Below are 14,975 nucleotides of genomic sequence, written 5' to 3' on the forward strand. Positions count from 1 at the left end.
GAGAGAGAGAGAGAATAATCGCACAAATCCTATAATCGATTAACCACTGTTATTTCTGAAGATTCCACCAATCTCATACTCTTAGGTTACTAACACTACTCTCATCCACACTAAAAATGATGGATTTTGTGTGTAGGGATGTACGATTTTGTGTGTAGGGATGTACATAACGATGGATTTTGTGTGTAGGGATGTACCATTTTCCAGACTAAAAATGATGGACTTTGTGTGTAGGGATGTACTTGTGCCGGGTTAGATTGCGCTTGGCTAAAACCGGGACCCAAATTATACAAGGAACCACAATTTAGATCTGATGTGAGAATCGATTTAACAACATTGAATCAGATTGGATATAACTGCCTAATTTTGATTTGGATTGGGTTGACTATTGGGTTACCTACATTCCTTTTTACTTTTTGTCCTAATTTGATTGTTAACAATATGTCACATATTCTTTCAAAAAAAAATTATTCAACCTTATTTTTTTTCCCACTAAAACATGGAGTAACATATTTTCAATATATTTTTAGCATCAAATATACAAACATTAAATAAATGATAATAAAAAAATGACATAGTAGTACATTTATGAATTAGCGAATATAATTTATCCAATATAGTAAGATATTAGATTTGAATGAGATAATAGTATATTTATGAATATGCAGTTGTGGCATGTGAGATCATTAGGGAATAAAAATTTGGGAAACAAGAGGAGGGAATAAAATGAGGGTATTTCTTTTGAATTGTAAAAAGAAAAAAAATTATTAAATTTCTATTGTTTGGTTTGGTTTGGGTTGAGTGGATATCAAATCATTGAAATTGGAATACAACTCAAGGGAGGCCGATTGATTAAAACATAAACTAAGTTTACCCAATTACTCGACCTAACTTGTTTGTGGATTGTGTTGGTTAGATCGAGCAGGTTGACCCAAATCATGTACATGTATGATACGATCTCATTCAACAAGGATCACACTCTATAATTTAGAAAAGGGAATAAAATATTTTATAGATAACACTCTAGAATATAGAGAGAATTTAGAAAAGAAAATTGGTTATTTTTTTCATTCATTCCAATAATGAGGCGATATAATGCTTATATAAGCATATGCATACTCATAATAAGATAATTAAAACTACTAGCAGTGATAGTTATACTATAATTCCTAAATAAATTGGTACTAAAACATAACCTAGAATTAATCTAATCGCCTAAACTTACTCTTCATGATTTATTATAAAACTAAATGTAACATGTTACTCTAAAATTTCCTATGTAATGCATAGGTTTTGTAAAATTTAATATGTAATTCATTTTTTAATGAAAAACCGCTAGAGAAAATTTAGTCATTTTTCCAAATAATACTAATTTGCGTGTGTTCTTTTTTCTGCCGTCTTCTTCTTGTCTTATGTTTTTCGTGACTCAGAAAAGCATACGACAGGAAGTGTCACGAAAAACATATGATATGAAGAAGACGACATAAAGAAATATAAGTCACGTGACACTTTTTAATTTTTTTTTAAATCAATTTTTGCATACTTTTTATTTTTATAATTTTTATAAAATATTATTTGTCAAAAAAGTCAAAATATACATGAGGGATTGACAAATACAAAAGAGGGTAAACTTGAGGGGTTAAAATCGAGCAATTGAAACTTGGGATTCAAAATCAAGCAATTCTGAAACTTTGGGGGACAAAAATTGTATTTAACCCTAATTATATAAAAATCAGTTATAGTAAAAAATGTAGCTAATACCAAGAGGAAAAAAACATTAATACCAAGAACCAAAAATAATGAAAACAAATACAAGAAAACAGCCAAAATTGATATAAAGAAGCATCAAACAAATGAACGATCTTGCACTTAAGCTCAACCATGAAGAACCAAACATAAATGGATCCAAATTCTCCGAGTTGTTGAAGAGCTATAAATTATGTGATTTTGGCATTTTATTTGCTCAAGACTTTAGTTTCATTTTAGTTGGTTTAATCTTGTAATAAAGGTCGGTTTGCTTGTGCTAATAGATGCCAATAACACTTAAAGAGGAGTAAGACTTGTACAAAGAGGGGGTGAAACTTGATTTGGCTCTACTTTTGCTCCTTGTGGAGATAGGTTTGGCCTCCAGCCCGTCCCTCATTACAAGAGAAGTGAGAATCAACGATCATTATGTCTATAGATAATCTTGCTTTTTTATTTCAGACTTTTAATTAATTTAATTTCTATGTGAGTTTGAGTGATTAGTTCTCTTAGAAAAAATGGTTGAAAGACAAAACGGATTCCGAACATTTCATTTGTAAAATGTTCGGAATTCCAAAGATTTTTTAAATAAATGTTCGAAACTTGTTTTGTGTTCAAATCAATTTGCAGTACAAATGTCTTGCATTAATATGAGAGAAACAAAACACACTTTTATCGGAACTTTAGCATAAATAATGAAAGTTAGATGAGACTTTAGTTTAATAGAGAGAACCACAGTTTGGTTTTATTAGGTTTGGGGGTATACGATGTAGGTGGGGACACCAACCCAAAGTAGTGAGCACAGACAGCCCATGGTATATGCACGGCCCATCTATGAGATGTAACTTGTAAGCATTCTTTAAATATATACCCCTTCAAAAAAATTAAATTTTTCTCATGTAACAAAACGAAATTATATACCTTTTCTTTTAAGCTTTTTTACAAAAATTAAGAAATGGACAGGCATTGTAAGTGTAGGTCAATTTTACACCATCGTCTAATAAAATTTCTTCATCCGTCTCAAATTATAAATCGTTTTAACTATTTCACACAAATTAAGAAATATAATCAATGATGTATTAGAAAATGAAATTATAAGTAACTTTACAAAATTATCCTTCATTAATGTTATAGGGAAGAGAAATTTAACAAATTGAAAGAAGAAAGGGTATTAAATAATCAAGTGTATTAATAGGTACAAAATCATTAGTGCTTCATTGATATTACAAATAACGACATTTTTTTAAACGACTTATAATTTGTAACAGAGGAAGTATTGTATTGTAAACATAGCTTAAATTAGTGGTATATGACAGGATAGAATGAAGATCTCTAACTCACTGATTTAAATTCACCTATTTTACACAAAGGAACCCTATATAAAGTCAGCGTATCTCTTAATTAAGTGGTATTTAAGTTATGGAATATTCTTCACACAAAGTTATATCCTCTCATATGTTAAACTATTATTCATACATAATTTAAGTTATGAACTATTCTTCATGCATAATTTAAGTTATGAACCATTCTTCTTAATTAAGTGCTCTTACTAAGAGGTAACTCAAGTGGCCCCCACATGCACACCATTTATTTTAAGTACATACACATCACTTATTTACTTCATCGGCAATGCTATATGTAGCAAATTATTCGTTGGAAAATTTTACGAACGTTTGTTTGAGTTATAAAGGATACTGCATATCACAACTTGTTAGACTAAATCCCTGAATTGGTGGAAATCACCCTAATAGTGGTGATAAGTAACCAATTATGTGTATTCATGAGTCCTTTAAAATAATTCTTTTCGCCACACATAGCATTCTCCTTACTTTATTCTCAATGTTTAATAAGCATTCATTCACCTCAACCAAACAACTCTTAAAAAATCATTAAATGGGTTCTACTAATAACTTTACATAATTAATTTGTTTATGTAACACTTTATTTCAAATTTCTTAAGAAAGTATGCAAGAGAGAGGGAGAGATAGTAATGTTTATAGAAACATTACATCCTAATAGCAACGCCTCTTATCTCTTCTCAAATAGAAGTAACTAATAAACTCTACATGATATTAGAAAAAAGGTCTTCCATTGAAGATGCTCTTAGAAGATTATATTAATAATAATCTCATCATTAAAATAAACTTTGTGTATTTTTAACATGTAGGATCCAATTAAATTTGGACAAATATTTTTTAGACATTAAAAATTGACACCCTACACCGTACAATCTCATCTTGAAATCGACCGACACACAATCTTGATATATTTTATATGATGTCGGATTTGTGTGTCTAAATATCATAGCTTTAAACTTTTAGAGGGAAAGCAACACTCATCTTTTAAGTTGTAGTATCCCACAAATTTTGTACCCTTGTTTGTAAAAAAGAAAAATAAATACAAGATTCAAATGTGCGAAAATCTTAACCATATAATTATTCAATATCTGGCCGCAATGCTACAGAAGTCAATTGGCCAGCAAAGTCTAACTTTTCTCCATAATTAGTCCCCATAGTTGTAGCATTTATACAAATCATGTCACCTCAAAGAGCTTCACAACAAAGAAACAGAATATTGATAGAAACTATAGAGAGTCTAAAAAGGACGAATGAAAAGTGAACTCGAAGTGTAGCGAAGACAAATGAGACATGAACCAACTTTATCATGTGTTATTGTGTTTACTTATTCAAATACTTTGAACTTTTGGAAAGTTTTTTCTTTGGTCGGTTGAGAGACAGAAAGCGAAGGGAGTGTCACATATATGCAAGTCAAATACGACTTAGCCCTAATACGTCCACAGTAAACCTTTTGTGTAACAAAAAAAATGCGACTTGATTCATACACACAATATTGTTATGTGCAAAGTCAAACAATTTTTTGTTGACGTAAATGTGACGAATAGCTTACATGCATACAGTGCATGGCTTAATCACAATTGCAATAATTACGTACCAAAACATTGGTGTTCTTTAATTAAATCTTGCGAGGTGACAAAGATAAAAGAAGCAAAGATAGTGACTTGGCAGCTTAGCTTGGCCATTACAAATAGAACAATAATTGAACTTTAGTAAGTGGTTCAAAATTTAGAGTTGACAAAAAACATAGAACTTTCCTTTAGGGATAGTTACTGTAGTACCAAACTATAATGTGATTAATGAATCGTACCATATGCTTCTATATTAGGTGGTTTAAGCACACATAAATTATTGAGTTTTAATTTTTTAAGGAAAATGATTGAGTTCTTTCACAGTGATTCCAAATACTATAGTAATCTCAAATTACACCAATCATGTATACATTTACTAATTTACTAAGTAAGTATAGTATCAAGGATTTCAGCTTTTCTCAAGACTTCTTTATTTAATTTACTTCTTTACAAAGTTAATGTCTTCTTCACAAAAGTTGAAAAAATAATCAATTAAAACATTGATATTAGTACCACCACAATCTTTTGTTGGGAATAAGGGTACCGTTCGATAGAGTTCTACTACTAGACGACTTCTGACTAGATTTTTAAAAAAAATACACTAATAAAAAAAAAATAAAGTTACGACAAAAATATAAAGATGAATAGTGTAAAATCCGTCTTTAATTCCATAGAGATGTTAATTTTGATGACCAAATTTTTTTTATTTTTTTTTTATATTTAATTATTTTCATTTTTATTTTAACCTTTTCTCATTATGAGATAATGTCAAGACTTTTCATAAATCTTTATTTCAAACAATCAATGTTAGTAATTAATTAGTTGTTAAGTTAATAATTTTTTCTCCTTCACTCGGGTTTAAACCCGTACCTTTCAACTCCTTTAACGATTAGCTCAAACTTATCGAGTTATCCAACTTTGAACTCCTTTAACGCTTAGCTCAGACTTATATATTGAGTTATCCAACGTCTGACTTTTTTATAAGTCTATTAGTTGTTTTCTAAAAAAGAAAGTTTATTAGTTATTTAGTTGAAAACATTAAATACCATACGATAAATCAAATTAGGCCATATAAACTCAAATTAGAAAAATATTTAATACAAAGTAAGTCATTAAGTAGACTATTATAGATTATATTAGACTTTTAAAAAGGTAATGGCATTAATAAACAAAGCCTATGATATATAAATAAAGCCTATTATGTGAATTCCCACATTGGACTAGTGAGATATGATATGAAAATAAATTCATAAGTGGAAGACATACCCGTTAAGTTCGTGGGGTTCAATATGCAACCAAATTTTTAGATTGTACTAACCATGAATCTAAGATTATCAACACATTGAGTCACCTACTATCGAGTTACTCAAGTCTCGCTCTAAATTGTCCAATTACGTGTGTTGGGTGTGCCTTAAGAGTACCACGGTAGATACGATATGACCCACAAATAATTTTAAGTTAAAAACAACACTTTTTACATTTTTGACGAATTGGATACAAAGTTTCAATGCAATACTACTATATTTACTTTCTTAACCAATGACCAGGAGACATTGTTTATTTTTTCCCTAAGTTTAAAAATGGAAGACTTTTCTCAACTTGCGAATCATTAGGGTTTTGTATTGGCAAGTTAAGAAGTCCACAATAATTCAAGTGGGTAGTGTGATTGCAAATCATCAAAATTCAAAAGAGGTAAACTTTTCTTCTTCTTCGTTTAAGAACGCAGCTCATCAGGAAGACAGTGGAGCAAATTAATGGACTAAAAAGAGCGTACAAAACATGACTTTTGATTGCCTTTTGTTAGCAAAAGGGATTCGAAAGAAAAGTTTGTCTTTTTGACAAATTTAGAAGACTGAGACAAATTGTTTTTTTTTTTTTTTTTGGGTTTCTTGATAAACGCATGTGGAAAAAACCATGTAAAGCCAATTCCAATTTCCAAGTGTGTGTGCATGTTGGAGTACAACATTTCCAAAAACAAAAGGACATGCATGTATTGTTAGGCTAGCTTTTTGTTTGCTTCTGACTATATTTCTACTTGTGGTGCTATTATACCCACATGTATGTTTAATGCACATGTTAAAGGCTCCGGCTCCGGTACGTGACCTTCATGGGTCTTGTACCATACATGACTTCCATTTTCAATTTTTTTTTTTTGTGCAAAATTAATTTCAGCCTTTGGATGCTAGTGAATGGATGGGATGTAAAGGTTATGTGGCCCACAATGTATGAATATTTAAACATTAATATTGAGTTTATAAAAAAGCAATGGAATGTGGATTATATTTAATTAAGGGTGTTTTTGACATTGTCTCAATAGATCTAAAAAATCCAGCCAACGGCTTAGAAGCATTTTAATGGAATTTGATTTGCTGGTGGCAATTGTTAATACATTAGTCTCTCCGTTCTTTTTTAAGTGTCTTTTTAGAAAATTAACATCAAATTAATGATGTGTATTTTCATAAATTTTCTTCCTATTATACCCTCATTTTAATCCACAAATAAATTCATATTTTTTTGTACACACTTTATCTTTCCAATAAATTTAATATGTTATCTTTCTTTCGTAACAAACGATAGTCGGTTATCATCTTTTTCTCCAACAAATTTCTATTTTTTTTGCGCTCTCTCTCATAACAAACAATTGTCAATTTTCTTAGTACTAGTGTATTTACCCGGCGTTACTCGGGTTAGACATATAACAAAATTAGATATGCATCGTATCCGCAAATAAAATTGACCACGGATCAGTACGGGTCAAATATCTTAACAGGTACACACAAATAGGATAAAAACATATTTTAAGTACATGTAAATCAATAGATACATAAGCGGATGAAACTAATTGGATTTAGTAAAATTATTAACACCTATAAAATAAAATAAATATTTGTTAAATACTCAGACACATAGGAATCCGTACCCGTTATTAAATTAGCAAAATTATACAATTGTCGTATTACTTAAATAAAAATCTTCTCGTCATAAAATTAAATATAATGAATTTCCTAATTAAAGATTTTTGTTTTATTAGTAATTTGTTGTCAAAGTGAAAGTGTGTGGTATAATATTTTTGTCTTATCAAAATAGAAGAAATAAGTCTAAGAGGTGTCTGTTTAGTAGGAAAAACTTTGTTGGAACAAAATGTGTTTAACAATAAACCTTAAAGAGTTTTGATGATAACAAGGTATTAAAAATTGTAAATTGGATTAGCTAATATTTGTTCAAGTGTACAGGACCATAATTATAAAGTTACATCATCATTGGTTCTGAATGAGCAAATAAAGAGCTATGGAAACAACAAAAATTTGAAGCTTGGACGCTCCTGAAGGCAACTTGCTCCTGAAGAAATAGCGCTCCTGAAGTAAGCTGCTCCTGAAGAATAATGCTCCTGAAGACAAGAGGTCCAGAAGCTGCATCATCAGAAGCTGCAGAAGTCATCTCATCAGAAGCTGCATCATCAGAAGCTGCATCATCAGAAGCTGCCTCATCAGAAGCCATTTCACCAGAAGCTGAATATCAACTGGATTTGCAAAGAATCAAGAATTGAAGAATTATCAATGCAAAAGCTGTCTATTGGATTCGAAAACACAAACAAAGGATTAGTGGAGTTTGCAACGGTCATTTCAAAGGTGTTTGAAGGCATGTGTTTGCAATTTGGACAAAAGCGTTGACATTGTACTTTGTACGAATTGTACAACCACGTTCTCCACTACTCTGTTTTGTGTCTGCACTTCAAGACAAGAAAACAGCTCCAGAATACGGTCTCGCCTGCATAGATGTTCCTTTGGATAAGGAATGGATTTCAAATTTGTTCTTCATAGGACAACAACCAAATCAGGCAAAAGATCATTGGTGAAAGATCAAGCTTCAACAACGACTCTTTGGTGTGCTGGCAATTTCACAACGTCTCTTTCACACCTCTATATAAAGGAGTGAAGACCTAGAGAATTGGTAATGCAAGAACGCTGAACGAAAGACTCACAAAGATTTTCACAAGTACCAAACCTCTGCTGAAATTGTTCTGCATTCACTTAGAATTTCTGTGTCTCAAAGTCATATCTTAGAAATTCTTAAGTCCATTGAGTCTGTATCTGATTTGTATTGTGAGCACCTCTGATTGTATATCAAGTGTTCAACCTTAAACAATTTTCTGTGTAATTTTGTTTAGTTAGGAAGTCTCTTGCAGTTGTGCTTGAGCAGGAAGTCTCTTGATTGTGTTCTTGAGCAAAGGAAGTCTCTTGCTTGTGTGCTTGAGCATTGGAAGTCTCTTGCTTGTGTGCTTGAGCATTTGTAATCAGATATTACTCATAGTGAAATCTCCTTGGAAGTGCAAGGGGGACTGGACTACTTCCGGATTGTGGAAGGAACCAGTATAATTGCTTTGTGTCGTTCTTCTTCTCTCTCTCTGTTTTATTCCGCTGTATTTAGATTCTGATTATCACTTCAGAAGCTGTCTCACTTAGCTTCTGATCAGTGTGTTCAGTTTTTAGGAGAAACGAAGAATTTTTCTAAAACACAATTCAACCCCCCTTCTTGTGTTTTTCTCACCTTCAATTGGTATCTAGAGCCTTGGTCTGTTGTGTATCACTTAACCGTGCAACAGTCAAAGATCTGAGAAAAACATGACTACTCCTCCTCCTGATGGTGATACTAGCTATAAAAATGTCTCACATGATTATAGTGATAGTAAGAAAACCAGTGTTGGAAAAGTTCCAAAGTTCAATGGAGATGCTGAAGAGTTCTCTTGGTGGAAGACCAATTTTTACAGTTACATCATGAGCCTAGATGAAGAATTATGGGATATTCTGGAAGACGGCGTTGGTGGTTTAGTCCTTGATGAAGAAGGAGCTGCTGTGGATAGAAAGAAACATACTCCAGAACTGAGGAAACTTTACAAGAAGCATCATATTATCAGAGGAGCTCTTGTCACTGCCATACCCAAAGCAGAATACATGAAGATGAGTGACAAATCCACTGCTAAAGCTATGTTTGCTTCTCTCTGTTCAAATTATGAAGGGAGCAAGAAGGTCAAAGAAGCAAAGGCTCTCCTGCTTGTACATCAGTATGAGTTATTCAAAATGAAGGATGATGAAACTATTGAGGAGATGTACTCAAGGTTTCAAACCTTAGTTTCTGGTCTACAGATTCTAAAGAAGAGCTATGTTGCTTCTGATCATGTAAGCAAGATACTCAGAAGCTTACCTGCCAGATGGAGACCAAAAGTGACTGCCATTGAGGAAGCTAAAGATTTAAACACTTTAAGTGTCGAAGATCTTGTTAGTTCTCTCAAAGTTCATGAGTTAAGTCTTAATGAACATGAGTCTACTAAGAAGAGTAAATCAATAGCTCTTCCATCCAAAGGCAAGTCATCAAAAGCTCTCAAAGTGGTTGAATCTGAAGAGGAAGAACAGTCAAGTTCAGACTCTGAACCAGATGCTGCTGAAATGGCCATGCTCTCAAACAGACTTCAATATCTGGCCAAGAAGAACAGAAAGTTTCTCTCCAGAAGGGGTAACTCCAGAAGCTCAAGGAAAGAAGATCAGAAGGGATGCTTCAACTGTAAGAAGCCAGGTCACTTCATTGCTGAATGCCCTGATCTTCAAAGAGAAAAGTCAAAGGACAAGTCAAAGAGGTCTACATTCAAACCAAGCAAATTCAAGAAGCAGATTAAGCAGAGTTTAATGGCAACCTGGGATGATTTGGGTAGTGAATCTGGATCTGATAAAGAGGAAGCTGATGAAGATGCAAAGGTAGCTGTTGGGTTGGTAGCAACAGCAACTTCAGAAGCTGGATCAGATTCAGACTCAGAAGATGAAAATGAGGTATATTCCAAAATTCCCAGAGATGAACTTGTTGAGTCACTTAAAGAACTTCTTACACATTTTGAAGTAAGAACCAATGAGTTGAAGGATTTAAAAGAAAAATATGCTGATTTGGTACAACAGCAAAAATCAACTCTATTGGATCTGAAAGCTTCTGAACAGGGACTTAGGGGCTTTGACTTCATGTGTAAAACATATGAAGACCAGCTCAGGTTCTTATGTCAGAAGCTACAAGAAAAGTGTAATGAAAAACCTTTAAGTAATCATGAAATTGCTCTTGAAGACTTCATTATATCTGGCATTGACAGAAGCAGAGTGGCTTCTATGATTTATAGCATTTACAAGAACAATGGCAGAGGAATTGGTTTTCCAGAAGTGAAACTGGAGAAAACCAATCTAAAGTCTTGTTGTGAATGCATCAAGGAAGGTCTGAAAACATTCTTTGTACCAGAAGGGGCTGAGTTGGAAACTGTTGTTCAATCAGAACCTGAAGCTTCTAGTTCTAAGGCTAAGATTACTTCAAAGCCAAAGAACTCTAAGTCAAAGGCTATGATCAAATCTGATTCCAAAACTTCAAAGGTTAGGATCCTGAAAAGATCAGAACCTATTCCTCAGAGTCTGGTGAAACCAAAATCTGGGGTTCTGAAGTCTAAGTTTCAGAAGAAGACAGTTACTGCTTCTGAAGTACCAAAACCTAAGGTGATGGCTAATCAGAAGCAACCCAACTCACAGCACAAGGTACAAGAAGTGAAGAGTAAAGCCTTAAGTACTAACCTTCCAGGACCCATAGAACAATGGGTACCTAAATCTAAAAATGTCAATGATGCAGGTATGTCTAAGAGCAGTGCCAAAGCAAAGATCATGGTACCTAGACAGCGGTTGCTCAAGACACATGACAGGAGACAAGTCCATGTTCCTCAGCCTAACAATGAAAGAGGGAGGAAACGTGAAATTTGGAGGGAACCAGTCAGGCAGGATCATAGGTACAGGAACTATTGGTAATTCCTCTACCTCAATTAATAATGTATGGTTGGTAGATGGTCTTGAACATAACCTTTTGAGCATTAGTCAATTTTGTGATAATGGTTATGATGTGCTTTTTGAAAAACCCAACTGTACAGTAATCAACAAGGAAGACAAATCCATTGTGTTCAAGGGAAAGAGAGTTGACAATGTCTATAAAATCAATTTTTCTGAACTGGCTGATCAGAAGGTGATTTGCCTACTATCAGTGAATGATAAGAAATGGATGTGGCACAGAAGGTTGGGACATGCTAACTGGAGGTTAATCTCTAAGCTTAGTAAGTTACAACTTGTGAAAGGGCTACCAGACATTGACTATCATTCAGATGCACTTTGTGGTGCATGTCAGAGAGGGAAAATTGTGAAGTCATCTTTTAAAACCAAAGACATTGTCTCAACCTCAAGACCTTTAGAATTACTCCATATTGATTTATTTGGACCAGTGAGTACTGCATCCTTATATGGAAGTAGATATGGATTAGTCATTGTTGATGATTACAGCAGATGGACTTGGGTGAAATTCATAAAGAGTAAAGATGTTGCGTGTGATGTATTCAGTAGCTTCTGCACTCAAATTCAATCTGAAAAAGAATCAAAAATTTTGAAAGTCAGAAGTGATCATGGTGGAGAATTTGAAAATGAGCCATTTGAAGCTTTTTGTGAAAAACATGGAATTTTCCATGAATTCTCTTCTCCTAGAACACCACAACAAAATGGAGTTGTAGAGAGAAAGAATAGAACTTTACAAGAAATGGCCAGAACCATGATTCATGAAAACAATTTACCAAAACATTTTTGGGCAGAAGCAGTGAATACAACATGCTATGTTCAAAACAGGATCTATATTAGACCTATTTTGGAGAAAACAGCATATGAACTCTTTAAAGGAAGAAAACCCAATATCTCTTACTTTCATCAATTTGGATGTACTTGTTACATTCTGAACAACAAGCTCTACCTAAAGAAATTTGATGCCAAGGCCCAAAGAGGAATCTTTTTAGGTTACTCTGAAAGGTCAAAGGCATACAGAGTGTATAATTCAGAAACACTCTGTGTTGAAGAATCTATGCACGTTAAATTTGATGACAAGGAGCTTGAAGATAAAACTTCAAAGCAAGGTGAAAGTTTTGCAGAGATACAGGTTCCTGAAGCTACTCCAGAACCTGATCAGATAGCTGAGTCTGAAGATAGTCCAGAAGCTGAACCCACATCAGAAGCGCAAAATGAAACTGCTTCTGATGAAGCACAAGATGGCTCACATCAAGAAGATCCTCCCAGAAACACATTCAAACACAAGTCTTCACATCCTGAGGAGCTAATCATTGGAAACAAAGATAGTCCAAGAAGAACAAGATCACATTTCAGACAAGAAGAGTCAATGATTGGACTAATCTCAATGATTGAACCTACAACAGTTGATGAAGCACTTTCAGATGATGGATGGATCCTAGCTATGCAAGAAGAGTTGAATCAATTTCAAAGAAATGATGTGTGGGATCTGGTACCCAAACCTCAGCACAAGAACATTATTGGAACAAAATGGGTATTCAGAAACAAGCTGAATGAGCAAGGTGAAGTAACAAGAAACAAAGCAAGGCTTGTTGCACAAGGGTATAGTCAACAAGAAGGCATTGATTACACTGAAACGTTTGCTCCAGTTGCAAGATTGGAAGCAATCAGGTTACTTCTTTCCTATGCAGTTAATCATGGCATAATATTATATCAGATGGATGTCAAGAGTGCATTTCTCAATGGTGTCATAGAAGAAGAAGTGTATGTTAAGCAACCTCCTGGATTTGAGGATATTAAATATCCTGACCATGTTTTTAAACTGAAGAAATCACTATATGGCTTGAAACAAGCTCCCAGAGCTTGGTATGATAGACTAAGTAATTTCTTAATCAAAAATGATTTTAAGAGAGGACAGGTTGACACTACACTCTTCAGAAGGACCCTTGGGAAAGATATTCTTGTTGTGCAAATATATGTTGATGATATAATATTTGGTTCTACTAGTGCATCTCTTTGCAAGGAATTTTCTGAGTTAATGCAGGATGAATTTGAAATGAGCATGATGGGAGAGCTGAAGTTCTTCCTTGGCATTCAAATCAATCAATGCAAAGATGGAGTCTATGTTCATCAATCAAAGTACACAAAGGAGCTTCTGAAGAAGTTCAAACTTGAAGATTGTAAAGTGATGAACACTCCAATGCATCCTACGTGCAACCTGAGCAAAGAAGATGAAGGAGCTAAAGTAGATCAGAAGCTGTATAGAGGTATGATTGGTTCTTTGTTATACCTCACTGCATCTAGGCCAGATATTTTATTCAGTGTATGCTTGTGTGCAAGATTCCAATCAGATCCTAGAGAATCTCATATGACTGCTGTCAAGAGAATCTTCAGGTATTTGAAGGGAACAACTAATCTTGGACTCCTTTATAGGAAATCCTTAGATTATAAGCTAATTGGATTCTGTGATGCTGATTATGCTGGTGATAGGATTGAAAGAAAATCAACCAGTGGCAATTGTCAATTTCTGGGTGATAATCTTATATCCTGGGCTAGCAAAAGACAAACAACTATTGCTATGTCTACAGCAGAAGCAGAATACATTTCAGCTGCAAGTTGTTGTACACAACTACTTTGGATGAAACATCAGTTGGAAGATTATCAGATAACTGCTAACAGTATTCCCATTTATTGTGATAATACTGCTGCTATTTGTTTGTCTAAAAATCCAATTTTGCATTTAAGAGCTAAGCACATTGAAATCAAACACCATTTTATCAGAGATTATGTTCAAAAAGGAATTTTAGATATACAATTCATTGATACTGAAAATCAATGGGCTGATATATTTACTAAGCCTTTAACTGTTGAAAGATTTGATTTTATAAAGAAAAATTTGAACATGCACTTCGTGTCTGATTAAATGTTTGCTTGCTCCTGAATAGGATTTTAGGCTCTGAAGTTAGTTCAGAAGCAGTAGTCCATCAGAAGCTCTTTATTGAGGTTCTGAGGAAAACTCGCTTCTGATGATGACATCAGCATCTGAAGTCCAGAAGCTGGATTTGTTGCTTCTGAATAGTTGGATTAGTGGAAACGTTGGGAGTTACTTTTTAAAGTAACTTCTGGCCCACTAACTTGGTAGTTACTCTGTGAACTTCTTACTTGGCCTGTATGTGTTGGCGTATAACTAAAAAGGGCAATGATGATTTAATAGCTATGAAAGTACTTTTCACGCGCCCCCAATTTTGTCATTAATGTTATGTTTGTTTGTCTCTTTTGAATTGCAATCGTTTTACTTTTAACACTTTGTCAATTCACACACTACTCACTCACAACAAACACATTTGCTCTCAAACCGTTTGCGAAGTAAGCGCATTCTCTCAACCTTAGAACCCTAAAAATCTTCATCTTCTTCAAATCTTCGTCAATCATCAAATGGCATCATCAAGCTC

Source organism: Medicago sativa, chromosome 2, assembly GCF_051527215.1.
Source record: "Medicago sativa cultivar Bolivia chromosome 2, Bolivia_mono, whole genome shotgun sequence".
NCBI lineage: Eukaryota > Viridiplantae > Streptophyta > Magnoliopsida > Fabales > Fabaceae > Medicago > Medicago sativa.